Genomic DNA, 26,298 nt, shown 5'->3' with positions numbered 1-26,298 from the left:
AGGAAAATGGTCTAGACTAAATGTCCTGGACTAAAGTCAATCCACCATCAATTTTTAAAAAATTTTATTGGGGAATATTGGGGAACAATGTGTTTTTCCAGGGCCCATCAGCTCCAAGTAGCTGTCCTTCAATCTAGTTGTGGAGGGCGCAGCTCAGCTCCAAGTCCTGTTCCCCTTGAACCGGCAACCTTGTTGAGAGCTTGCACTCTAATCAACTGAGCCACTCCTCATGGAAGCTCAGTGGCAGCTCATTGTCTTCAATCTGGTTGTGGAAGGTGCAGCTCACTGGCCCATGTAGGAATCGAACCAGCAACCCTGTTGTTCAGAGCTCACGCTCTAACCAACTCAGCCATCCGGCCGCCCCTCCAACATGTATTTTTGAAAATAAAGTTTTATTGGAGTATGGCCATTCTCATTTGTTTGCATACTGTCTGTTGGTGCTTTGAGCCATAATACATTGTTGTATAATTGTGACCTCAAAGCCTGCCGTGTTCACTATCTGGTTCTTTACAGAAAAATTCCCCTGACTTTTGATGTGGAAGAATATCCATTTTTGGTGGTCTTGAAAGACAATGTAGAATCTCTTCCCTTTGGAAGGTGTTGGGTGGTCCTGCTTGGTGGCAGAAGAATGGACCAGTTGACCTCCATACTGTTTTATCTCAAACTCTTCTTAGGTCAGGTTACTACACATGAATGCCTGTAGGTATCTGTCCTCTCTTATATACTTATTGCTGTTGGGTCAGTCCACCTATTGACCTATCTTTCTACTCTTAACTTCCTCTATAACACTACCTCTTCCATAGTAAACATACCCTAGAGTCCTCAGTGTTTTCAAGACACATTCTTTGCCTTCATCAATACCTGACCCTCCAAACATCTACTTTTCTCTGCTTTTGAAACTCAATTGATGAGTTTTACTGGAGAAATTCACACAACTAGGGCAACTGGTGATAAATAAAACTACACTCATGGTCTCTCACCTCTGCTAGAAATTCTGTCCTGTGTGATCCCAAGTTGGTTCCTCCTTAGATATCTCTAATGGCTGTCCCACCTAAACTTTTAGCACCGCTGTTCCCTTTCCAGCTCTCTGAAAATGAACTTGCTTTCTACTTCACAGAGAAAAAAGAAGGCCTTCATGTAGTATATACTGAATCCCAACATCTTCTGATTCCTCAGAGTAAGGAATCCATTTGTGATACCTTTTTCGTATCACATTTTGCCTCTAAACTGTTTTCATTCCTATAGCTTATGAACTAGTTTATCCCTGTTATTTCTATTAAAAAAAAGAAATAAAGAAGAGAGAAACAGATAAAGACAGAGAGTGGGGGATGGAGGGAGAGAGAAAAGGAAAGAAAGAGAGAAAAGGAAGAAAGGAAGCTCTTTAATAGTTCTTTGGACCCTACACTTCTTACCACACGTCCCTGGACATTATCTAGCCCTTCACAACCCAACTTCCCCCACCCACTTTTATTGAAAAATAAAAGCATTCTCCTTGCTCTAGGGCCTGTTGATAAAATACAATAAAAACTCTTGAGTTCTGTTGAAACTGATAAAATAGTTATAACAGATGACTTTTTATTTAGTATTGAAACCATTTAGACTTGTAGATTATGGGATACTGAGGCTACAACAGCATTCTCCTCAAAACATGTAGTTTAGTAGTAAGCATTGAAAATTCTACATTTAGCACTTAGCACAGTTTTGCTTAGTACCTGAATTCTTAGTACTCAGCGGCACTGGGAACATGTAGTGTAAAATGTTCTGGGTGTAACGTTCTGGCATCAAGTGTTCTTAGAATTTTTAGGTCAGAATACTAATCTCAAGCAATTCATAACACCAACTAAAAGAATAATTGAGAGAAAACAGCAGTCACATTGTATTATAAAGAAATTATGATTTTTTTAGAGTGCAGATTTGAATTAATAAAATGGCAATCAGAAATCATATGCCACACTCAGACCAGAAACTGATCAATTATATGTTTTAAAACTCTTATTGTCTTCATGCCAATAGTAATGTTTTGTTAAAGAAAAAGTCAACTTGAGAGTTTTGGAAATTTTAAATTAATGAACATTAGACTATCCTAAGAGTCATTTTACAATAGTAATAGTAATACAAGTGAACACACATCCTATAAAGTAATGTTATCTACAACTAACTCTGTGTTTCTCTAATTTTTCTGACAAATATTTTATTGTAAAAATAAGTATTCAAGGTTTAAATCTCCTGTAAGGTAAAAAGTATCATTAAGACATTACCAAATCCAATATTTTTATTAAAGTAATATTAACAATGCAGTTTGCCACATCACGTCAAGCCCCTTTCTTGTTTAAATAAAATATAACATTTTTAAAAGTTTGGGAAATAGAGAAAAAGGAAATCTATAATCTCACCAACTTCAGAGCTTTTTGCAGAAATGTGTTTTCTTAATAATCGTGATTATTTATGTAATTTTGTATTCTGCTTTTAAAATTACTGTGGTACATTCTCTATAGTTTCTTCTGTTAGTAACATCTTGCATTATTAGTGTAATATATTTGTTACACTTGATAAATGAATATTGATGCTTTATTATTAACTAAAAGTTCATGGTTTACATTAGGGTTCACTCAGTTGTACAGTCCTATGGGTTTTAACAAATGTTTAATATCATGTGCTTACCGTTACTGTATTGCACAGAATAGTTTCACTGCCCTAAAAATTTCCTGTGTTCCACCTATTCATCCTTCCCTCTGTCCTCACAAGCCACTGGCACCGCTAATCTTTTTACTGTCTCTGCAGGTTTGCCTTTTCCATATTGTTAAATAGCTGGAATCATTACAGTAGGTAGCCTTTTCAAACTGGCTTCTCACTTAACAATATGCATTTAAGTTTCCTGAATATCTTTTTGTAGTTTGATATCTTGTTTCTTTTTATCATTGAATAATACTCCACTGTACGGATGTACCACAGCTTATCCACTCACTTTTTGAAGAGGATCCTGACTGCTTCTAGTTTGAGTAATTATGAATAAAGCTGGTATAAATGTTTGTGTGCAGGTTTTTTGTGTAAACATAAGTTTTCAAGTCATTTGAGTAAAGTATGTGTTTGTATATCTACCTGTGATTGTCTTATGTATTCTCTTCTATCTCTGAATATGTTAATGAAATAAATATTTAAATACTGTTTTCTCTGTGCAGAGACTATTTTCTCCAGGTTGCTTTGTGTTGGTTTGTTTTGGTCTTCATCTTCTATGTCTGAGATGTTCCTCAGTTTTCTGGTGATGCTGGTTGTCTGCTCTTATTTAAGAGCAATGTCACATAAAGCTGATAAGCTCTGATCCCATGGTGAGGCTTGCCATGTGTGGCTCATTTCATTAAGAAATGCTCACTGTATGTTAAGTCTTCCCTCTTAGACTGGATAGATTCTCTAGAGAAAAATCTGAACTCCTGTCTTGATTCTACAGGAGTGGAAGCTGAGCTGGAGAAGTGGTCTGAAGGTGGGTGGACTCAGCTTTCAGTGCATAAAATGTTCACCTAATCCCCCTGTTTGCAGAATGGTACCCCTACTCTCACCTGTGCCTGTCCAGCTTTCTGCAGAATGGGGGAAGTAGAGCTGTCTGCTTCGACTTGGGGAAGGGATCTGGGCACGTATCTGATTCCTAAAAGAGAATTTCAGTTAATCCTCCTGTGTTTAGCCTCACCTTTATCCTTATACCTGGAACCTAAGCTGGCGATGCCTTTGGGGAGGTGTGTGGCTCACTGGATAAAATGGTTGCACCTAAGCTTAACTTCGGGTTCCCCTTTCTCAATTCTGTGATGTCATCTGCTTACCATCTGCTTTCCAGTTTGTAATTTTTATTGCTGTTTCCTTTGCTTATGGCCTCTTTTGTACTTACGATTTTGTGCTTTAAAAAACCCTTAACTATATTTGTAGTTGGGTTTTGGTAGGAAGGGAAAGTAAATACATTTGCATAATCTGCCATATTTATGTGAAATTCTCATATATTCTTTTTTAAGAGGAAAGCAAAACTAAAACCCTTTTCTATAGGCAATAGATGCTAATTGGTTAAAAACTACAGAAAACATATTTTTTAAAATGCAATTAATATTACCTATAAATGGACCACTGCATAAAATTTTGGTGCATGTTTATTCTATACGAACACATAAACATGTGATTTATCTTTTGTTTGTGTTAAAAAGTACAATTTCATCTATAGAGAGCAAATCAATGGGGATGGGAGTGGGGGTTGGCTGGAAATAGACACGAGGGAACTTTTTGCGATGATGGAGATATTCTAAAACGGGATTATAGTGATGGCTGCATAACTACAAATTTGCTAAAAAATATTGGTGAGTGTATTTTATGGTATTTTATGGTTCCTATAAATTATAGGAACAATTTTGCATTAAAAATTACCTACTGGCATGCAAAAAATTCCCAGAAAACATGATTTTATCAGACCAGACATATCATACATTCTGTTTACTTAAAAATTTACTGTGAATACTTTTAATGTCAACAAATTTAGACCTATAAAGTAGAAAGTGTGAGTGTATAATTAACAAATTGTATTTCCCCCAGCTCTTTTCCCTTCATCTTGCAAAATATATAAAATCCCGTTTTCATAATATGTTTTTGCTTGCCTTTTCCCATTCTTGTTTATATATTTATATATTGGTGCATAGTTATAATTATTACATACAATTTACAAGTTTAGCACTGATTATAAAACAGCATACTAACTATTTTCCATATGCTACATAATTATTGCTGACAGTTACATAATATTCCATAGGGTACATGTGTCATGCACTAATTACCATATCCTTATATTAGAATATTTAGGCTGTTTCAAAATTTATACTGTTAAAAATAATGATATGATGCATAACTTTATGTATACGAGGTCAGACAAGTTCGTGAACTCATCCTAGAAAAAGTGCTACATACCCCACTGCTGAATATCATTATGGTCACCTTCAAAGTATTCCCTTTGGGAAGCTATGCACTGATGCCAGCGCGTAGTCACCCTTCTGAGCAATTTTGGAACTCTTTTTCTGGAATGGCCATCAAAACTGTCGTCGTATTACCCTTGATGTCCTGAAAGTCATCAAAATGTTTTCCTTTCAATATTTCCTTTATCTTCGCGTAAAGAAAGAAGTCATTGGAGGCCAGATCAGGTGAGTAGGGAGGGTGTTCCAATACGGTTATTTGTTTACTGGCTAAAAACTCCCTCACAGACAGTGCTGTGTGAGCTGGTGCGTTGTCGTGATGCAAGAGCCATGAATTGTTGGTGAAAAGTTCAGGTCGTCTAACTTTTTCACGCAGCCTTTTCAGCACTTCCAAATAGTCAACTTGGTTAACTGTTTGTCCAGTTGGTACAAATTCATCATGAATAATCCCTCTGATATCAAAAAAGGTTAGCAACATCATTGCAACAAGTTCACGAACTTAATTGTCAGAACTCATATAGCTTTTTCATTTTTTATTATTTACTTAGGAGAATTTCCTAGAAAACCTATTCCTCTTGATCTTAAACGAACATAAAATAACTTGAGAGCAAAACAAATTGGCTTTTACGTAATTCTCTTTTAATGTAATTCAGAAGATTTCATATTTGGGGAGCCTGTCATTTGTAACTATTACCTTTTTAGTCGTTTTACATTTTGGCTTCTGATATTTTACTGAACATACTTTATTTTTAAATCAGATATAATGATTTGATGAAGTAAAGAAAGGCAGGAATTCTGTGGGGGAAAAAAAACAACCTAGATATTGTTTTCTCTTGCAGAAATGCCATAGCAACCTCGCAGTGTTTTTACCGCACTTAAATTTTCCAGATGGAGGTATAGTTCCCACCTTCGGTTGGGCAGCCTCAAATTTCTAATGACTGTTTATCATAAATAATTGTCTGTATTGACATGTGTCATCACTGATTTGTAGCTGTGCTTTACTGGATACATGCTGACAAATCTTTGAAACCAAAAACTTAGCTAAGCGTTTTTAAATTAGTATTAATGGATTAGCACATGGCCAAGTGGGAAAGTGACTGTTTATTCTGGAGAGGAGTCCAGGAATTCTCAGCATCCAGGAAGTATACTTCACCCTTGACACAAACAGGTACTCAGGTAACTGGAGGCAGGGAGTCAGAGGGTTTTGTCCTTCTGAAATGATCAGCTACCCACAGCCTGAATTAACTTTTTAGGACACCATGCTCAGTGAACAAGTTAGATGATAGGCTTTCAGGAAGCCCTAGGTCAAGTTGGTTCCTGAGAAGCAACACATGCTTCCTGCAACCTTTCCTGCACTTCCCTCTGTGCTATAAAAAGGGCATGACAACCGAGACCTTGTCACCAAAACTTTAAAAGGTACTTTTTAAAGATTGTCCACCTTTTAATGTTACCTTCCTTCCTTGACAAGTCCTTCCTTTTCTCTCCCCTCTTCTGTCCCTGGGTGACCAGGAAAACTTGCCATTCGGAGCAGGGAGCACCAATTTCCTACTCCTTTGTGTGTGTGATACCTGTCAGCCTTTCACCTCCTAAGTTACTCAAGGGTCTGTTTTTACAAATAGCTTTATTGAGGTATAATTCACATACCATAACATTCACTCATTCAAAATGTACAATACAGTGGTTTTTAGTATATCCACAGAGTTGTGCAATGTCACCACAGTCAATTTTAGAATATTTCATCACCCAAAGAAAGAAAACCATACCCATTAGCAGTTCCTCCCCCATTTTCTCCCAAATCCTTCAGCCCTAAGCAGTCACTAGTCTACTTCCTATCACTATAAAAAATTCACCTAGTCTAGACATTTCATATTTTCATTTCATGTTTTCAAGTTTCATCCATGTCGTAGCATGCATCAGTAGTTCATTCCTTTTTATATACAAATACTATTATCTTGTATGGATATACCACATTTTTCTTATCCTTTAGTTCATGGACATTTGGATCATTTCATCTTTTTGGCTACTATAAATAATGCTTAATGCTGCTATGAACATTCATGTGCAAATTTTCAAGTGGATGCATATTTTCATTTCTCTAGGACTGGATTTGCTGGATCATGTGCTAACTCTACGTTTAACATTTTAAGGAACTGCCAAGCTATTTTCCAAAGTGACTGTACCACTTTAGGTTTCCACCAGCAATGTATGAGGATTGAAATTTCTCCAACACTTTTTATTTTCTGTCTTTTTTATTTTAGTCATCCTAGTGGATATGAAATAGTATCTCATGGTGGTTTTGATTTGCATCTCCATAATGACTAAAGACGTTGAGCACTTTTTCATGTGCTGTTTGGCTATTTGTATGTCTTCTTTGGAGAAATGTCTGTTCAAATTCTTTCCCGTTTTTTTATTGGGTTATCATTTTATTGTTGAGTTGTAAGGATTCTCTTTTTTTTTTTCTTTTTGAGAAAAATTATTTTATTTTATTATTTTTTAAAAATATTTTTTATTGGGGAATATTGGGGAACAGTGTGTTTCTCCAGGGCCCATTGTCCTTCAATCTAGTTGTGGAGGGCAGAGCTCAGCTCCAAGCCCAGTCACCATTTTCAATCTTAGTTGCAGGGGGCGCAACCCATCATCCCATGTGGGAATTGAACCGACCACCTTGTTGTTGAAGCCTCGTGCTCTAACCAACTGAGCCATCTGGCTGCCCCTCGGAAGCTCAGTGGCAGCTCGTTGTCTTTAGTCTAGTTGTGGAGGGCGCAGCTCACTGGCCCATGTGGGAATCGAACTGGCAACCCTGTTGTTCAGAGCTCACACTCTAACCAACTGAGCCATCTGGCTGCCCAGATTTTATTTTTTTACACTTTATTTTGACACTCAATATTATTTTATATTAATTTCAGGTGTGCAGCATAGTGGTTAGAAATTTATATAATTTAAGAAGTGCTCTCCCTCACTAGTCTAATACCTACCTGGCACTATACATAGCTATTACCATATCGTTGACTATTCTCTATGGTTTACTTTACATCCCCATGACTGTTTTGTAACTACCAATTTGTATTTATTAATCGCTTCACTTTTTCACCCTGCCCCCCAACCCTCTCCCATCTATCACCCCAATAAATCTAGTACCCATCTGACACCATACATAGTTATTACAATATTATTGACTATATTCCTTATGCTATACCTTACATCCCCCATGACTACCGTATAACAACCAATTTGTACTTGTTAATCCCTTTCCCTTTCTTCTCACCACCAACCCTCCTTCCATCTGGCAACCATCAAAGTGTTCTTTGTATCTGTGAGTGTGTTTCTGTTTTGTTTGTTTGTTTGTTTGTTTATTTTGTTCTTCAGATTCCACATATAAGCGAAATCACATCACATCCGTCTTTCTCTGTCTGACACACTCCACTCAGCACAATACCCTCCAGGTCCATCCATGCTGCTGCAGATGGCAAGAACTCATTCCCTTCCCTGGCCGAGTAATATTCCATTGTATATATACTCGTATGTATACCACATACTCTTTATCCATTCATCCATTGATGGACACTCAGGCTGCCTCTTGGCCATTATAAATAATGCTGCAATGAACATTGCACTCATCACCTCAAAGTAGCATTTTGGATTTCTTTGGATAAATACCCAGAAGTGGGATTATTGGGTTCTTCTTTGCCTCTTGGTATAGCCTGTATTTTAAAGTCTATTTTTTTTCTGGTATAGTATTGCTACCATAGCTTTTTGTTTGTTTGTTTGCTTGTTTCCATTTTCAGGAAATATCTTTTTCAGTCTGTGTGTGCCTTTCAATCTGAAGTGCATCTCTTGTAGGCAGCACATGTAAGGGTCTTGTTTTCTTATCCACTTAGCCAACCTATCTTTTGATTGGAGCATTTAATCCATTTATATTTAAAGTAATTGTTGAGACATATGTAGTTATTGCCATTTTATGATTTATAGTTTTGATTTTTTTCATCTTAAGTCCTTCTACGATTCCTTGTAATACTGGTTTGGTGGTGAGGAACTCCTTTAACTTTTTCTTGTCTGGGAAGCACTTTTTCCATCCTTTGATTCTAAATGATAGCTTTGCTGGGTAGAGTAATCTTGGCTGTAGGTCCTTTCTTTTCATCACTTTGAATATTTCCTGCCTGTCCCTTCTGGACTGCAAAGTTTCTGAGAAATCAGCTGACAGTCTTATAGGAGCTCCCTTGTAGGTAACCAACTGCTTTTCTCTCGCAGCTTTTAAGATTCCCTCTTTGTCTTTAATCTTTGGCATTTTAATTTTGATGTGTCTCGGTGTGGGTCTCTTTGGGTTCATCTTGTTTGGGTCTCTCTGTGCTTTCTGGGCTTGAATGTCTATTTCCTTTGCCAGTTAGGGAAGTTTTCTGTCATTATTTTTGCAAACAAGTTTTCAATTCCTTCCTCTCTCTCTTCTTCTGGTACCCATATGACAAAAATGTTGGTATACTTGATGTTGTCCCAGAGGCCCCTTAAACTATCCTCCTTTATTTGTATTCTTTATTTCTTTTTGCTGTCTAATTGGGTGTTTTATGCTTCCTGATCTTCTCAATTGCTGATTTGATCCTCTGCTTCCTCTAATCTACTGTTAATTCCCTCTAAAGTATTCCTCACTTCAGTTATTGTATTGTTTATTTCTGACTGAATTTTTTTAAATGTTTTCTATCTCCATTTTTGTGTTTCCTGTCTCTTTGTTGAAGTTCTCCCTGAGATCATTGAGCATCCTATAACCAGTGTTTTGAACTCTGCTTCTGGTAGGTTGCTTGTCTCCATTTTATTTAGTTCTTTTTCTGGAGCTTTGTTCTGTTCTTTCATTTGGGACATTTCTTTGTCTCCCTGTTTTGGCTGCCTCCCTGTGTTTGTATCTATGTATTAGGTAGGGCTGCTATGCCTCCCAGTCTTAGTAGAGTGGTCTTATATAGTAGGTGTCCTGTGGGACCCAGTGGTGCAGTATCCCTGGTCTCCAGAGCTGGGTGCTCCAGGTATTTCCTTTGTGTCAGTTGTGTGTGTGCTCTTGTAGTTGAGCCTTGGTTGTTGTTTGTACATCAGTGGGAGGGATTGACCCTCAGGCTGATTGGTTGTGAGGACTACAGTGGAGGAGCTGTTGTGCAGGGTCTGACCCTACAGAGCAGGGTTCGCTTTAGCAGGGCTCTGGTGCCTGCCCAGTCTGCTCTTGGGGTGTTTCATCCTTGGAGGCGGCTGGGTGATGCTCTGGCTTGGTCCAAAGCTGGCCACTGGGCGTGTAGTCCTGGGGTGCCATGGGAGGGGACCCATTGCACCCAAGTTTAGCCACAGCCTGTGCCCTACCTGGGGCCACTTGATATGAACCACAAAGCAATCTGCAGATGGCTGCCACCTGCACTGGGCTTGGAGGTGCCTCAAGAGCCAGTCTGCAAACTGAGGCCAGCTGTTGGTAGTGCCAGGCTTAGGACTGTTCAGCCAGAGGTACAGGACACACCAAAGCCAGATACTGCTTGTTTGAGCTTTGTGTACCTTTGAGAGATTTTGGGAAAGTCCTCAGCATGAGCTAAGATAGGTTGTTTGTATGGAAAAGACACTGGAAGTGGCTGGGGTGGGTGTGGAGGGGGTGTGAAATTTGGGTGGGGCAGGGTCTCAGGGAATCACTAGGGTGGGGTAGACCAAAGGTGATAGTCACTTTGATGGAGACTCAGATATAGCATCTGCCTATGTCTGCATCCTGCGAAGGGGTAGGACTCAACAAGGAAATAATGGCTTCTGCCAGCTCCTCCGTCAGGGTGAAAGCTGCCCCTTTAGCCTGTGTCCTAAAGCCAGACAACTCAGTTCCTCCCTGTATATCCCTGGTGCCTTTTGAGCTGCTGCTCTGGCGCTGCAGCTCAGATTGAGTGAGTCCTTCAGTGAGAAAGTCCATGCAAGGGTCCTTTAAGGAGGAGTGGCTGGGCCTGCAGCTGCCCTCCAGCTCACTCAGCCACAATTTCTGCTGGTTTTCACAACCAGGAGTTATGGGAACTTCTCTCACTGTCACTGGAACCCTGGGCTGGGGAGCCTAGTGTGAGGATGGGATGCCTCGCTTCTCCGCAGGGGGCTCCCACAGCTGAAATATCCCTCCCGATTTTTAGTGGTCACATGTGGGTGTGGACCAGCCCATTCAGTGTCTCTGTCCTTCCTACCAGTCTTGAGGTGGCTACTTCTGTATTTGCATAGTTGCAGGGATTTGGTTCAGCTAGACTTCAGGAGATGCTCAATGATAGTTTTCTGTAGTTTACTTGTAATTGATGTGGTCCTGAGAGGAGGTGAGCACAGCATCAACGTACTCAGCTGTCTTTACTGGAAATCTTTACATATTCTAGATACAAGGCTTTTACCACATATATGATTTACAAATGTTTTCTCCTGTTCTGTGGACTCTCTTGATATTGTCCTTTGAGGCATAAATGTTTTTAATTTTGATGATGTCCAGTTTATATGATTTTTTATTTTATCATGTGTGCTTTTGGTGTCATGACTAAGAAACCATTGCCTAATACAAATCACAGAGATTTACACTTATATGTTCCCATAAGAGTTTTATAGTTTCAGCTCTTACATTTAGGTCAATGGTCCATTTTGAGTTCGTTTTTTATGTATAGTATAAGGCAGGGGTCCAATTTAGTTCTTTGCATGTGGATGTCTAGTTGTTTTAGCACCATTTACTGAAAAGATTCTTCTTTCCCAATTGAATTATCTAGGCACCCTTATCAAAAATCAATTGACCATAAAGGTAAGGTTTTTTTTCTCTTGGACCCTCAATTGTATTCCATTGACCTCTATGTCTATTTTTATGCCAGTAGCACACAATTGTGATTACTGCAGCTTTGGATTAAGTTTTGAAATTGGAAGCGTGAATCCTCTAACTTTGTTTTTTTTTTTATTTGGGCACCAAAATGGCATCTTACAAATCTGACTTTCTTAGTCTTCTTCCAGACGGTGTAGTTATCACTGCCTTTAGTCCTGAGAGAATAGGAGAAACCTATTCATATAAATGTTAGTGATTAAATATGTTTTTCTCAGCATCAATTTCCTCTTATATAAAATGATATTGATACGTGTATTCATGTCATAAGGTGTGAAGATTAAATGAGACAATCCACCGGAAACACCCAGCTAGCGCTCAATAAATGTTATCCATTGTAATAACAATTATACTCCAAGGCCTATGTGCATCTAGGTTGAGTCTCCAAGCCCTCCATGCATTGGCTTCATCTCCCAGTACTCTCTCAGGTGTGACCTGCACTCCAGGAAAACTTGCATCATTTGGTTCTCAAAAGCCCATGTTCTTCCAATTGCATTGACAGATGTTTGCTAGGTTAAAACATAAAAAATAAGAGGAATATTCACCTAGTGAAAAGGACATTTTCTATTAAGACAACTGTAATGGAAAAAAGTATCATTTTTAGGCTCCTAGGGAATGGAGGGTGAAGAAACAGCTGTTGGAATTTTTCTTTTTTCTTTTTTTTTTTTGGAATATTTTTTAAAAAATCTTTTTAAGATTCAGTTTCTTTTACAGATTGGGATGCTCATGAATTGCAGTCAGTCAGGAGCTAACAGATAAGGAAAACTTGGGAGGTCTGCTGAGATGAAGTGTCAGGTAGAGATTAGATGTGTAGTTTCATTTTATTGTGACCTAACTGTCCACATGTTCTTCAGCTTGCAGGAAAAGTCCCCTCCTTTTAATACCCAACTAAGTCTGTGACCCAGTGCAGTCCCCTCCCAAGTATCTGAGAATTCCTAGATGATGCTTACATGTTCTCTTCTGGCTTGTCACCTCTCACTCTGGAATATCCCTTTGGACTTCTGCACTCTGATCAACCTAAAGAAGTTGATGTTTATATTTTATAACTAAAGAACCTTGTTAACCTTATAAATGAGTAGACTGTCCTTTTCCTAATGTTGGAAATGTGATTTCTTACATTCACTGTTTGAGTTAACAACCACAAAATACAATCCGGTGGTGAGGAGATGGATTTTCTTAGCAGTTTACAACTTTTACAAATGATATAATAGTTTTTGAAACAGTTGCCATAGACTGTGAGGAGGATGTATGGGCAACAAACTGTGTGTGTGTGTGTGTGTGTGTGTGTGTGTGTGTGTGTGTGTGTGTGTGTAACTAATCGCATGCTCATATCTTCATTCTCCATCTCATCCTATTAGCTGTCCATCCTCTTAAGCTTCCCTCAAGTGCACCTGATCCCATAAAACCTGACCAGACTCTCCCAGTTAGATGTGAGATCATCTTCTTTGAACTTCTATATAAATGGAGATTTAGAAATCTCTCACAATGCCTACTGGATGTCACTTTGTATAACAGTTACTTGTGTACTTATATTATTCCCCTTCTAGGTTGTAAGCTCCTAGAGTCCCGGCACTGGGTATTATTAATCTTGGTATATCCTCACCTCCTCATATAATTCTTTGAACATAATTGGTGTTTAAACAGTGTTTAAATACCCACTATTTTAAATTAAATTTCTGGATCAAGATAGGAGGTACTTGGCCAGCCACCCACTTTAATAATTGGCCAATTTTGTGCACCTTACTGGGTTAGCTCATCAAGCTGATGGGCTGGAAAAACACACTGTTCCTCAATTAAAAAAAAAAAAAAAAAAGAATCTGCAACAGAAGCTTACTGTACCTGGCTCTGTACCCAGGCACTGGGGTTTATAATTTACATAGAAGGCACTGGTAAAAGTCATCTTACAGATAAGGAGATAGTGTTAATGAATCTATACTGCTGATAAAAGAACAAATCAACTAGAACTTCCTCATAATGTCCTCAGTGTTCACTTATTTAAATATTTTATTTTGATACTTCTAGCACATTTGCCTGAAGTTACTGTCTAACTAAAGAATCTTATTAAAAGAGTGAGTGAAAATGTAGAGAATGCCTTGAAAGGGGCCCCAAATGGATTAACTTTATATTAAATTCTATGCCATAGTAAATTGTTACATAGTATGTAATAGATGACTACGTTTGCTCCTGAGATAGAGCAGGCTCTTTCCAGCTTAGTGTTGCCCTCAGTGGTCAGGACACCTTAAAACCCTCCATTGTGGGTAGGAGAGACTAGCTGTGCTCTAGGAGCCTTGGAACATACCACTCAATAGCGCAGGACAGAACAGTACAGCAATGTGCTTCTCAAACTGTCCATAGTGAAGCACTAGTTTTTCTTCCCAGTTTGGGGGAGACTAATAATTTGTAAAATACAAGAAGGAAAATCCAAATTTAAAAGACATACAAAATATAATCCCCAATTTTTAAATATTAGATTCAACAAACTAAAATTACTTTGTCAAATTGTTGTGCTGTACTTCTCTGATCAGGAACCATCTTTGGTCCATGAACCACACTTTGAGCAGCACTGCTTTAGAGGGTGGCCTGTCCTGATATGCCCACACAAGGGCTTGGGTCACCTATCCCTGGAGTTGATTAGGAGATCTGTTTGACTAGAATGAATTCTCAGGGGTAATGGGAGGAGATGCTTGTGTCTTGAGGTGAGACCAGGCCAAAAATTGATCTTATTTTTCATTCTGTAGAGTGGAAAGACTTGAGCAGGAAGGAGGAGTTGAGCAGGAAGTAATTTGAGCAGGAAGTAGTGTAGTTGAAATGGTACCTTTGGAATTAATTTTCATGTTGAAGATTGATTGTAGGAGTAAAACGAAACAGTGAAACTTTCAAGAAAGAAGACAAGTAAGTTCAGGCAAAAGATGGACAGTAGATACCTAGTCAAATCTTAAGCTGTGGAATTGAAAATGGAATGTGAGCAGAAATATTTACTAAGCCCCTATTATGTACTAAATAGAGTACTAAACACTTTACATACATGCTCTCCCACTTAATCTTTATAACAATCCTGTGTGGTGGGATTAACCTCATTTTTTCAGATGAGGAAACAGGCTCCAAGTTGAATAACTTGCCCCAAAGTTTCGTGATTTTCAGATGGATGAAGTTTGTAACCCAGAACTCAGATTTATTAGACTCTTAAATGAGTGTCTAAATATAGTAGTTTAGGCAAATCTTGCTTAGTACTTTGGGCCATGGATTTGAGAATTATCACTGTTCTTGGATATTAGATAGCCTGTTAACCATGTTTCTCAGCCCTCCAACTGCTTTTTGTCTAATTTTTTTAGAGATTTGGCCTTGAATAAAAGGGATGAAAGGGTTTAACAGGAAACCATTCAGGGGTTGTGGTCCTGGTTGGAGCAAAATAATCCCATGAAGTGGATTAAACCTTGGGGGGATACTAACTGGGCCAGAGATTCTCAATTCCAATTTTTAAGTGGCATTTTATAAATCTAATTCTAATCATATTATTCTGCAGTGTCTCCATTGTACATGATAAAGTATTTTATCTAGGTTGTTTTAAGTCCTGTTGGTGCCATGGTTTTCCAAATGAGTTGACCCTCTAAAAAATTAATTATATGAAACATTTTTTAGTGTGAATTTTTTTATTTGTTTCAGAACTAGAAAAGAAATTGTATAGAGCATGTAATTAGTCATACATGCTATTTTTTTTTCCCACACCAGAATTTAGAACAAGAATTTATACACATTGTTCTAAAGAGCTGCACACTCCAAGCAGTATTGACACTTTGTAAATGTTAAATAGTAACACCTCCCGGAGGGGAAGTCTTTTGTTAAAATGATGTACAATGTTCATTGCCATTTGAAATACATACCCAAATATTTGTAATTGTCTGTTATCATACATTGAGATTCAACTCTCTCATGTGTTTTTCATTGAAATTACCTATTTTCTTATCTATTACTGAAAATGAGTTTTAATTTAAACCACAGACTGAATATTTTTGTTTCCTGCAGCAGCCAAATATCTTTTGCCTTACTCCTACCTTTAACAAGAGAAACATTGCCCTTGAATATATTTCTGTATCAAGCATGAGAGTCAAAAGTTCTCATTTTTTAAATTTGGGTAGTTATTGTTCAAGTGAAGTGAAGGAAAAGTCTGAAATAGGTTTTAGCAGCCTTGTGATAACAGGAAAAGAATATCAAAATCAACTGAAACCTATCTGCATGAAATGTTAAAAATTATTTTAATTTATCAAGTCAGTTTAATATTTTTGTACCTTCCTTCCTTTCTTATTTCCTTCCTTCCTTCCTCCCTCCCTTCCTTCCTTCTTCCTTCCCTCCTTTATTTATTTTTGGTGCATAAGACATTTTGTGTTGTGTTAGCTGAAAATAGTCCATACGGATTTTTCTCCAGATAAACAAGAAGACTATCCAGAAAAAAAAAAGCTTGGTCTTCATTCCCGTTGGGGGAAATGGGTGTGTGTCTGTCTGTGGACGGAGTTTCTATGGGTCCCTCATTTCTACAGTGAACGTGTTTGTGCCACTGCAGGGCAGGGGCCACTGCACCAAGTAACCACTCCTCTGAGCTGACCAGTCAGCATGCATAGTAAGGACTGGTGGCGAGCTCAGCTTTGAAAAATGCCAAAGGGATTATTTCTTCCTTTTCAACATTAAATAAAAATGAAAAGGCTGCTTTTCTTTCTTTTTTATTTTTTTTAAATTAAAGTTTGTTGGGGTGACAATTGTTAGTAAAGTTAGATAGATTTCAGGTGTACAATTCTGTAATACCTCATCAATATATCACATTGTGGGTTCACCACACAGCATCAGTTCTCTTTCCATCACCATATATTTGATCCAAGGTTGCTTTTCATATTAATTGAATATTATTGTTTTCGTAGTTTGTCTCTGAGCATACATCTAAGAGATTTTTGAGAAATGAGCTTAAAACATCTCTTTTGTCTAAGGCTAAGAGCTTTTGTATATGTTCAATTTTTTTAGATAAACTCTGAGGACATGTGGGAAGTTATGTTTAAGAAAAGCAGCTCTCCTCTACTCTGGCATTCTCTGCCTGACATTTAACCTGTTCTTGACTTTAGCAGAAAGAATTACATTATAAAATAGAACTTTGGGTAGTATTTAAGAGGCTGTTTTTTGGCCTGTAAATGTACATGAACAATAATAAGTGCTATGCAGTTGTTTTTTTCAACAGTTAAAAATAGCTGGTGGATACAGAAATGTTCTGTTTAACTTCGTAATAGATACTTTAGGAGATTGATAAAGCATAATGCCAATAAGATAATGATGAAATGTCTACTTCAAGACATTGGTATACTCATAAATAACATTTGAGGCAATGCTTTATGTTTATAAAGTGATTTCCTTTAAGTTATTCCTCATAGCAACCCATGTGAGGTAGTTCAAATGAGGAAACAAACTCAGCCTACGCGTAACAGAGCAATGACAGCCATGTAAAGCATGTTCTGATTACACAGAACACACACACCCATGTGCTGTGTGTCCCAATCCTGGAGTAATGAGGATGGTGAGGGCCATGTGGTAGCATGAGAACCATAAGTCTGAACTATACCAGAAGAGAGAAGAACTTCACACATAGAAGGCACTCACTCCCATCTCTTTCGTCATTCTCCCTCTTTCAGGGGCCAGTGGCCATGGGCACCTTTCTTCCCAGACTTCCTCCCATTCCCGACTCCATACCTGGTAGGGAGGTGAGGGATAGCCCCTGATTTAAGGAGCTTGCCTTCGTTTTAGAAATTACTAATTTTATCATTGAGTGTGTGAGTCACCATAATTGATCTGTATAGACTTAGCTTAGGGTGATCTCTTCTTGATGGAGAAATTAAAACAAGTGGCGTAGAAGTTTGTAAGACCACCATGCTTTCTTTGCCTTTCTTGTTCACTCTCCCAGGGCCAAGGATAAGAAGACGAAGACTGTACATCACACCCTTCAGTTAAAGATCGAGCTACTCAGCTGTATGTTAAGGGGACTCTGATTAACTGAAAGGAAACACTAACAGCCATCTCTCTTTTCTTTTGTTTCCCTGAAGCACAACAGTAAAGATTTCCCAAAGGGGAGCTCCAGTAAAATATGCTTTTTAGTCTTGTCCTTAATATACATACCTATTTGAATAGAATGTAAATTACCATTTTGCTGATACTGGCTTAAATAATTATTTTGTGCAGGTTGATTCCAGTCTTGCCTTTGATTTAGCATAGAAAGGGGAATAATCCATGTTTATCCAGATGATAAAAATACAGTCACTGTGATAACCTGGATTATTTTCTGCTTTATCTAGACCATCATCATAATTGAATATACTGTCCATGGGTGATAGTTGGAGGTGGTATGCCATTACCATAGCAACAGGATACTCACCCGCCTCAGCATTAGGAAGGCATGGCGGTTTACCCGTTGACAATGCATAGTGTTTGTAGAAAACGCAAAGTCCTCTATCAGAGCTCGTTTATTCAGAACCAGCAACTCACTGGCTACAGTGACTGAAACAGACGGGTTGTGGGCGTTTACTGCTGACTTACTGCCCTGTGTTTGTGATGCTGCTACCTGGCTTCTGGGAAATGGAGACAGTAGAGTGGGCTTTGGCCTTGCAGTTTTTCTTTGGAAAATATAATAACATGAACACGTGGTTTCCTAGCCTACTTCTTCATTTAACTACCAAGTGGATCATTTTAATTACCTTCCAGGTGTAGCCGGAAAAGAGTGTGAAAGCTTCAAGTGCATGCTAATCGTAGTACCATGTTGCTTTCAAGGATAAAGAAAAATTGGGGGGCCTTTATTTTTTGTATAGGTTGCTTGTACAGTGGTACCTTGGTTTTCTAACGTAATCCATTCTGGAAGACCGCTCGAGTTCTGCAACATTTGAAAACCGAGGCGCGGTTTGGTTTCCCCATAGAAAATAATGCAAATGGATTAATCCATCCCAGACCTTTAAAATCAACCCCTAAAACTGCAAAATTTAGTATGAATTTTACTGTCTAATGGTACCACGGATCCATAAAATTTACGGCGTTCATAAACCGAAACGTTCGTCAATGGAGACGTTAGAAAACCGAGGTATTTTGTATGAAATGGATGAGTCATTTTTTAGGGTTTAAAGCACTAAGTTTGTTTTATCTTGACATCACAATACCATCTAATGTAGATGTTGTTACTTAAAAAATCTATAGTTTATGTAAGTGCTTACCTAATTCCTAACTACCGGGCAGGTGGCTCCATTTCCCTTTTTGAAGTCATAATTTGAATTATAAATAAATGAATAAATAAATGAATAAATAAATAAATAAATAAATAAACGTCTATTTAAAGTAGAATGTCTCAAGTTGATGGTGAAATTTTACTGTAGGCTCAAGGCATATACTGCTTAGCAGACCTGCATAAGCGACATTATTAGCTATTGTTTATGTAAAGAGTCTTTCCCTTTCAAAAGTGGTTTATAGTGAGCAATATTTGTCCTGCTGTAGGACATTTTTTCCTGCCAAGCAATTTATTCTCTAAAAAGACACTTTTTTTTTTTTTTAAATCATTTCACTGATGTAATTAACTCAAAGCGATTTCTGGGCCAGTATTCTTCAGCCAGGTGGTTACACGTCACAATCTGGCCCTGTTTCCTCTCCTCTCCCACCTCCCAGGCTGTGCCCTAGCTATACTGAGGACTTGCCCCATTGTTCCTGAAACCCAAGCATTCTCACATCTGAGTGACTTTGCACATGCTGTCCCCTCTGCTGACCTGAAATGTGTTCTCTGCCCCTGCTCTCACTGATCTGTTTGTCTGAGGAGGGCCTGGCTCAGTTCAGCTCTAGTGTTACCTCTGTGGTGAAGCCTTCTCTGACTAACTGTCACCCCCACGTTAGGGACATTGGGAGCATTTCCCTGTTGGGCACATATCTGTTTCACCACTACAGAATAAGTCCTTTTTTTCTTTTGTGTTCCCAGCACCTGCTGCAATACCTGGTACTCAATGTATGTTGGGTGAATGAATACAGGGTGAGAGACAGCCCATATAGTTTTTGTTCTTTTTTATTCCTTTATACTGCTAAAGGAGGGAGGGAGGAGCCCATGTTATTTGAAGATACTGTGACATGATGACTTTGCATTAAACAACACGCTGAAATTGTGAATCACCCAAACTTGGACAAAACTGGGAAGTAGGTGAAGTAGCTGGTTCCCTAGGCTTCTCTTATAAGGCTGAATTCATGCATTTCACTGGGGACGAAAACCTTCAAGAAAGAGAATACATTAAGTATAGACTACTTTGGGGGGTAAGGGGTGGATTGTCGAAACTCTGGGGGCCCTGAAACCACTGCCATCTGCCATGGGTATAGGTTTCTCTATGTAATCATACCAAAAAGCTAGAAGTTCGTTAAGAATAATAGAACCCACACTGTGAAGTAAGAATCACTGGTCTCCATAGTGTACTCTGAATATTTCTATAACATGAGCTCTGAATATACAGCATGGATTTGGATGTTACTTACAGTTTCCTCTCCTCCGAGAGGCTGGCCCTGCCCTCACCGAGTGGCCAGGGGACATTCTCCGCCATGATCTGTGACTGTTCTTGGGGTCCCACATCGCAACCCACACGTCTCCTGTGTGGGGATGTCTGCCCCTTGCTTGAGAGTCCTAATGACAAGTTGTTAAAAAGTAGAAAAGTCCTGGTTTTTTACTGATTCGCTTGCTCAGAGCACGCTCAAATGCCATTCCCCCACACTGGATTTCCAGAGAAGGCTGTCCTTCCCACTAAATGCTTTGTCCCGTGCTGGTTGTCCACCTCATTGGTTAATGGGGCTGCCATTCTGTGCCTCTTTCTTTTCAGTGGTCTCTTGGTTAGATGCTGTCTTGCTTTGTGAGATGAATGTGCTTTGTGCACTGTGGCAATAGGAGGGGTGTGTTAAGCTGTTTCTGAAGGAGGTGTCATTTTCTACTTGTAATTACAGTTGAAGGTGGATCCTCCATTGCATAGAATCATATGTCCTGTTTGGCAGCATTAGAGCTGCTCCAGTACCAGCAGCTCCTGGGCATCTCTGTTTAACCCTTCTATGCCCAACAGCGTCTTGGGACATGTATTTTTGGTAGCTGGAGACAAGCTGACAAGTGAAGCTATATCTGTACATTGTTTTTTAACTATAGAACAACATTTGAAGAGTTAACTTATTTGCCAAGGCAGTTTTATGGTGAAATTTCAAGACACAGAACTGATGGACTTTAGGGAAAACGGTAGAAACAACAGAATGAGAAGGAAACAAACTAGGGATCACTATGAATAAACACAAGATAGAATGATTTACTTGGGAAATTTTGTTAAGTGCTACTGGGATCAATTAAATAACTCTATCCAAAGTAGTTTAATGAGCTTCCTGCAAGAGGCTGTTTTCCTTCGAGGCTGTTTTCCTTCGATGGGAGTACAGAAGACTGTATTCCCAGTCAAAGGCAGAAACTTAGTTCTTTTTTAATTAAGATATAATTTACTCACCATAAAATTCACCCTTTTAAAGTATACAGTTCAGTAGTTGTTCATATATTCCCAAGGTTGGGCAACCATCATCACTGTATAATTCCAGAACATTTTCATCACCCCCAAAAGAAACCCCACACCCATGAGCAAGCAGTCTCCATTCCCGTCCCCCCACCAGCCTCTGGCAACCGCTAATATCCTCTGTGTCTATGGAGTTGCCCATTCTGGACATTTCATATAAGTGGAGTTATGCAGTATGTAGCCTTTTGTGGCTGGCTTCTTTCACTTAGCATAATATTTTCAAGGTTCCTCCATGTTGGAACACGTATCGGTACTTCATTCCTTTTTGTGACTGAATTGAGAAACATGGTGCTGAATAAAAAATCAGATGAGCAAAAGACATTCTCTTCCTTCCTGCTATGGAAAATTTTATGGAGTGAAATGAATGCCATTACAAGATAGTTCCTGAAGTTTGGTCACAGGGAAAGATTGTGGGAACATGACTGTAATCACAGTTAGGTTTATTAGCTTGATGCAGCAAAGGAGAGAGCACAGCAGGGGGCCTGTGGGACATCTAGCAAGACAGGGGTCGTTTTGTAGGATTTGGACATGTGCTGAGTGATTCGAAGGAGGCACTGAGGGAGAGGCGGCCGACACTGGACTGGGTGGCAGCATGAAGCAGGGCTAATAATTGGGTATCTCAGCAATCTTTGTTAAGGATAGGGGGGCACAGAGACAGGCTGGGGAGTCATTGGGAAGAAAGCAGGATTCACAAAAAGAGTAATTTTGCAACTCTGGTTTGGCCTTGAGGGAAAGAAATGCCTCCTGTTGGCCATGCTGTTGGCCTCGCCTGAGTCTGTTAGACACCACAGCGCTGATTTCCACCTTCTCACATGACAGGGGTATGCTCTGCTTCTGAGATTAAGGAGCAAGTAGACTTGGCGAACCTAGGCAAGTAACACACACCCCAATTACCAAACAGAACTAACTATTCACACATTGTAGTGATATCCCTTACCGTAAAGCCTTAATGGTCTACTAGCAGAATAACTATAAATTATCAGAAGACGGAGTGGGACTTCTCACCTCGCTCATATGATTAAGCACCCTCTGTTCATTGCCTGCCTTCTCACTGCCTTCATGCTAGTGTTTTGCCTGTATTTTCTCTTGTAGGCTTTTTGGTATGTATATAAACTGTTTACACAATTTGAATTATTAAAGTATATATTTCATATTCCATTGAATATGCAAATGACTTTTGCCAGAGGTTGGATTATAATCTTGATCTTTTCATGCAACATATTCTTGGATTTATTTTTAGTTTTTCTTTCTTATAGGTTTAAACATTAATCAATAATTTATCGTTTCTCATTCAGCCAAAAGAGGATGTGTAAACATGCCTGTATTTGTGGATATCGTCATTCATTTACAGACTCACGACAGTCTGTGCGAGCCTCTAGGAATGAACAAGACATGGTCCCCGCCCAAGAGGTGGAATAGTGTTGTTCAGGAGAATATTCTGAATGACGGCAGTATTCTGTGTGGTCCAATACAGCAGTCATAGCCACGTGTGCCTCTTGAGCACTTAACATGTGGCTCATGGGAGTGAGGAACTGAATTTTAATTTATTTTTAATTCATTTAAATATTAATAGTGGCACATGAGGCAAATGGCTGTCATGTTGGACAGCATGGCTCTGGAAGTGCCAAAGAGAAAGAAACACAATTCAGTGTGTGAGGTGTAATGTACTCTGATACAGGTCCCTATAAAGTACTCTAGAAGCTTAGGAGACAGCCTCTGGTGGTAAAGGTGACAAAGAAAACACCCAGAGGAGAGGAGGTAGCATGGAAGTGAGACTTAAAAACAGAATAAGAGGAGGAGGGGAGGAAGTTGAGAGGGTTCATTCCAGGAAAAAGTCATAGTATGCAGAAGCACTGAGGTATTAAAAACATGAATGCAAGTTCAGGAAAAGGTGTGTGGCTTGGTAGGGTAACAGGGTAGGTTACTGTAATATGACCACTCTATGACATGGCTCTTATGGTAAAGGCCTAACTGAATAGGCCTTTTTAATGTGTTTAGCATTTACTATGTGGTATACATTGTTTGAGGAGCTGCCACAATTATCGTTTAAAATAGATACATAAATTGTCATTATGACCCCCATTTCTCAGAGAGAAAACTGAGGCCTAGAAAGATAAAGGAATTTGCCCAAGGACACAGAGTATGTGGCAAGAGCTAGAATTTTAATCCAGACCTATTTGACTTCAGAGGTCAATCTCTTCATCTATGACTCTGCATCTCCTGATTTAAATTTTTCTCAGTTTGGAATTGTGCTTGATTTCCCTAGGTGTCTTCCATGCTTTGTTCTGACCACTGGAAGTCTTTTACTAGGTTTTTTTTTCTTTTTCTTTTCTGATTTCCCATTAAAAATGTTTTCTGGCTGAGACTGATATTATAAGATAGTCTTGTCTGTTAATTCAGCATTTCATGAATTCAGGTTTTGAAAACGGCTATATTGACAGTTTCCCTTCTTTTGCTGTTTATTTATGGTACTAGGTACCTTTTATACTCTAAAATGGAGAGGTTAGGGATTTAGTTAAATTGGGGTACCCAGTCCAATCATTCCCCAATTTGAATGGGCCCCTGTGACCATCATGCCCAGAGAGTTCTTGCTTCTGTGTAGTGGGGAATGGCTTGTTATTTGAGCCTCTCCATCGCTTACCCTAAAGGTCATGACCCTGGGCTCCGACTTCTTTCTTCCTTTTTGACCTTTCCTAAGAGCCGATCTTGGTGACTGGATAGGGCTTTGCTTTTCTCAGTTGAGAGGAAGCAGATCTCTGCACCTGTCTGACAGGCATGGTCAAGTCCTGAAAATACCCCTCCTGCCTGAGAAAGTACTTGTGCTCTATGAGGATGTTTCGTTGCTTTTCTTTTCAGACTCTAAAGAACTCGCTGCTGTTATTTGCGGCATTTCCATAAATGTCCATCTCGGGATCATAACAAGGTACTTGTAACATTTGTACGTACTTGCTAGGCCTTGAGAGTATGAAGCGTGATACACAGTACCTGCTTCCAGGGGCACCCCCTCCACTGCTAACGGCGGGCAGAGTCAGGCATGGGGCAGGGTAGCGGAGGGTCGGAGGATGCAGCCAGTGCTAGGACTGGAGCTGTCTGCACAGAAGGAGGACAGGTGTGAGGCCTGACCAGGGGCAGGACTGAGCTGAGCAGGGAAGGGGCAGTGGATGTGCGGAACACTGCCCAGGGAAAGGCACCGGGTAGAGGGAATAGGTGCACAGTCAAGTCACTTAGGGAGCTTTAACCACAAGTCCCCTCAAGATTCTGAGTGAACTGAGGTAGAGCCGGGGTATCCAGGCCTTTAAGTTTCCCAGGTGACTGTAATGCACAGCCATGGTTGAGAACCGTTGCAATAGAGTCTCCTTGCTCAGAGTGTGGTCCTCTGACCAGCAGAGCCGGCCCCACCTGGGAGCTTGTTAGAAATGCTGAATCTCAAAAATCAGAATTTGCCTTTTCACAAAAATCCCAGGTGACCCGTATGCACAGTAACATTTGATAAGCACTGCAGAAGAGGAAAAAAAAAAAAAAAACCTGAGAAATATGGTTGAAGAGGGCAGATTACCTAACCAGCGCTTTCTAGCCCTTGTGCTGGGCTAGGAATGAATTACAGGTGGGCAGTGGTATTGCTCCCCCCTCAGGCCATTAGGGATGCTTTTTCTGTACTTCTTGTCCTCAGGAAGTCTCCTCTGGTTGTCTGTACCTGCTCCACAAATATTCTCGCGTTTTCTCTGGGTGCTTTGAGGAAGCACAAGCTAGCGTTGGACTGCACTTTGTCAGTAGTGGAGATCCCCTGAAGATTTTTGACCAAAATGTGTTTTGTGGACCACGCTGTGGTCGAGGAAGATTGTCCTGACAGAGGCATATAGGATGGACTGGGTGGGGGTGTTCTAGGGTCTGTAAGCCATGGTAAAGGACAGTTGCAGTAATTCACACACAAGGTGAGGGAGACTAAGAGTAAACAGCATGGTCATGCTTCAGGGTCTGGATGATACTTAAATACCCATCCCCAAAGCTTCAGGGCGAAGCTTGGAAGGAATTACAAAAGATTCCTTTGTACCTTTTTGGAGACACCTTGAACCTTTTTGTTTTGTTTCAGTTTATCCTTCTGTGGCATTCTCTCAAAGAGTCAGGGTAGTTCTGATGATTAAAATCTACTTGGCATAAATAAGGTCATAAACCTTCAGCCCTCACTCTGCAGGCTCTCCTAGTTCTTGGTGGGTGGGATCATCTGACTTGAGGGTTATTAGAGGTTTCAAAGGAGAAAGGAAAACAATGATGGTCATCATTTGGTGAATAGGCAGGGAGAATTTCAGGAAACAGAGAGGTTAAAAGTCCAAGTATGAAAGGCTTGCTGTTGCGGGGAACTCCGAACAATGCATTCTAGTTGGGACAACACTTATAGGGGAACCTGTATGTTCCAGGAGATTATTGTGTTTTGAAAAAGAAAGTTGAAATTAGTGGTATGCTAAATTGCTTATTCTTCAAGGCCAAGCTTAAGTTATCCCCTTCCCTCGTCACCCCAATTCAGTTTGTCTTTTCTTTCTCTGTTTCCTAAAATTCTCTTTAATGAGTCATTGAGCATTTTTTTAGTCCTATTTGAAACAGCAAGTATTTTTTTAGACCTATTTGAAAAGTTCTATGGCATATACCTATTTTCTAATAACTCACTTAAGGTTTATTTTATTTTTCTTATTAATGAAATAGAATATAAGTTCCTTGAGTACATGGACCATCTCTAGTTCTTTGTCTCACCTGGGAATTTGTGACTTTATGAAATAGCTGTTTTCAGGGGTGCTCATAATTGAATGAAAACAATTAAAAGTAATTTGTCATATACTTTTTTGTTTTCCAAGTTTGTTGATGTTTCTTCTGGGAAAAAAATGGAGGGGCAAAGGGAAGGCTGAATGAAGGGTCTTCAAAAATATAGTAAAAATATAGTGTGTAGTTC

General features: G+C 39.3%; 1 protein-coding gene across 7 annotated transcripts in view; it reads left to right on the top strand.

The window, feature by feature from the left end:
• GREB1L (GREB1 like retinoic acid receptor coactivator) overlaps positions 1 to 26,298 on the top strand; it is a 255,559-nt gene that overhangs the window by 31,643 nt on the left and 197,618 nt on the right. The window contains exon 1 of one of the 7 annotated variants that reach the window (XM_074340249.1): positions 24,261 to 24,279. The exons of the other annotated variants lie outside the window; for them this stretch is intronic. The gene's annotated coding sequence lies outside the window, so the exon portion shown is untranslated. Of the gene's footprint in view, positions 1 to 24,260; positions 24,280 to 26,298 lie in introns of those variants that run through there. 7 annotated transcript variants of the gene reach the window in all.

The sequence above is a fragment of the Rhinolophus sinicus genome, linkage group LG09 (genome assembly GCF_036562045.2).
Source record: "Rhinolophus sinicus isolate RSC01 linkage group LG09, ASM3656204v1, whole genome shotgun sequence".
NCBI lineage: Eukaryota > Metazoa > Chordata > Mammalia > Chiroptera > Rhinolophidae > Rhinolophus > Rhinolophus sinicus.
The sequence above is the reverse complement of the archived record's forward strand: the minus strand, read 5'-3'. Positions and strand labels throughout refer to the sequence as shown.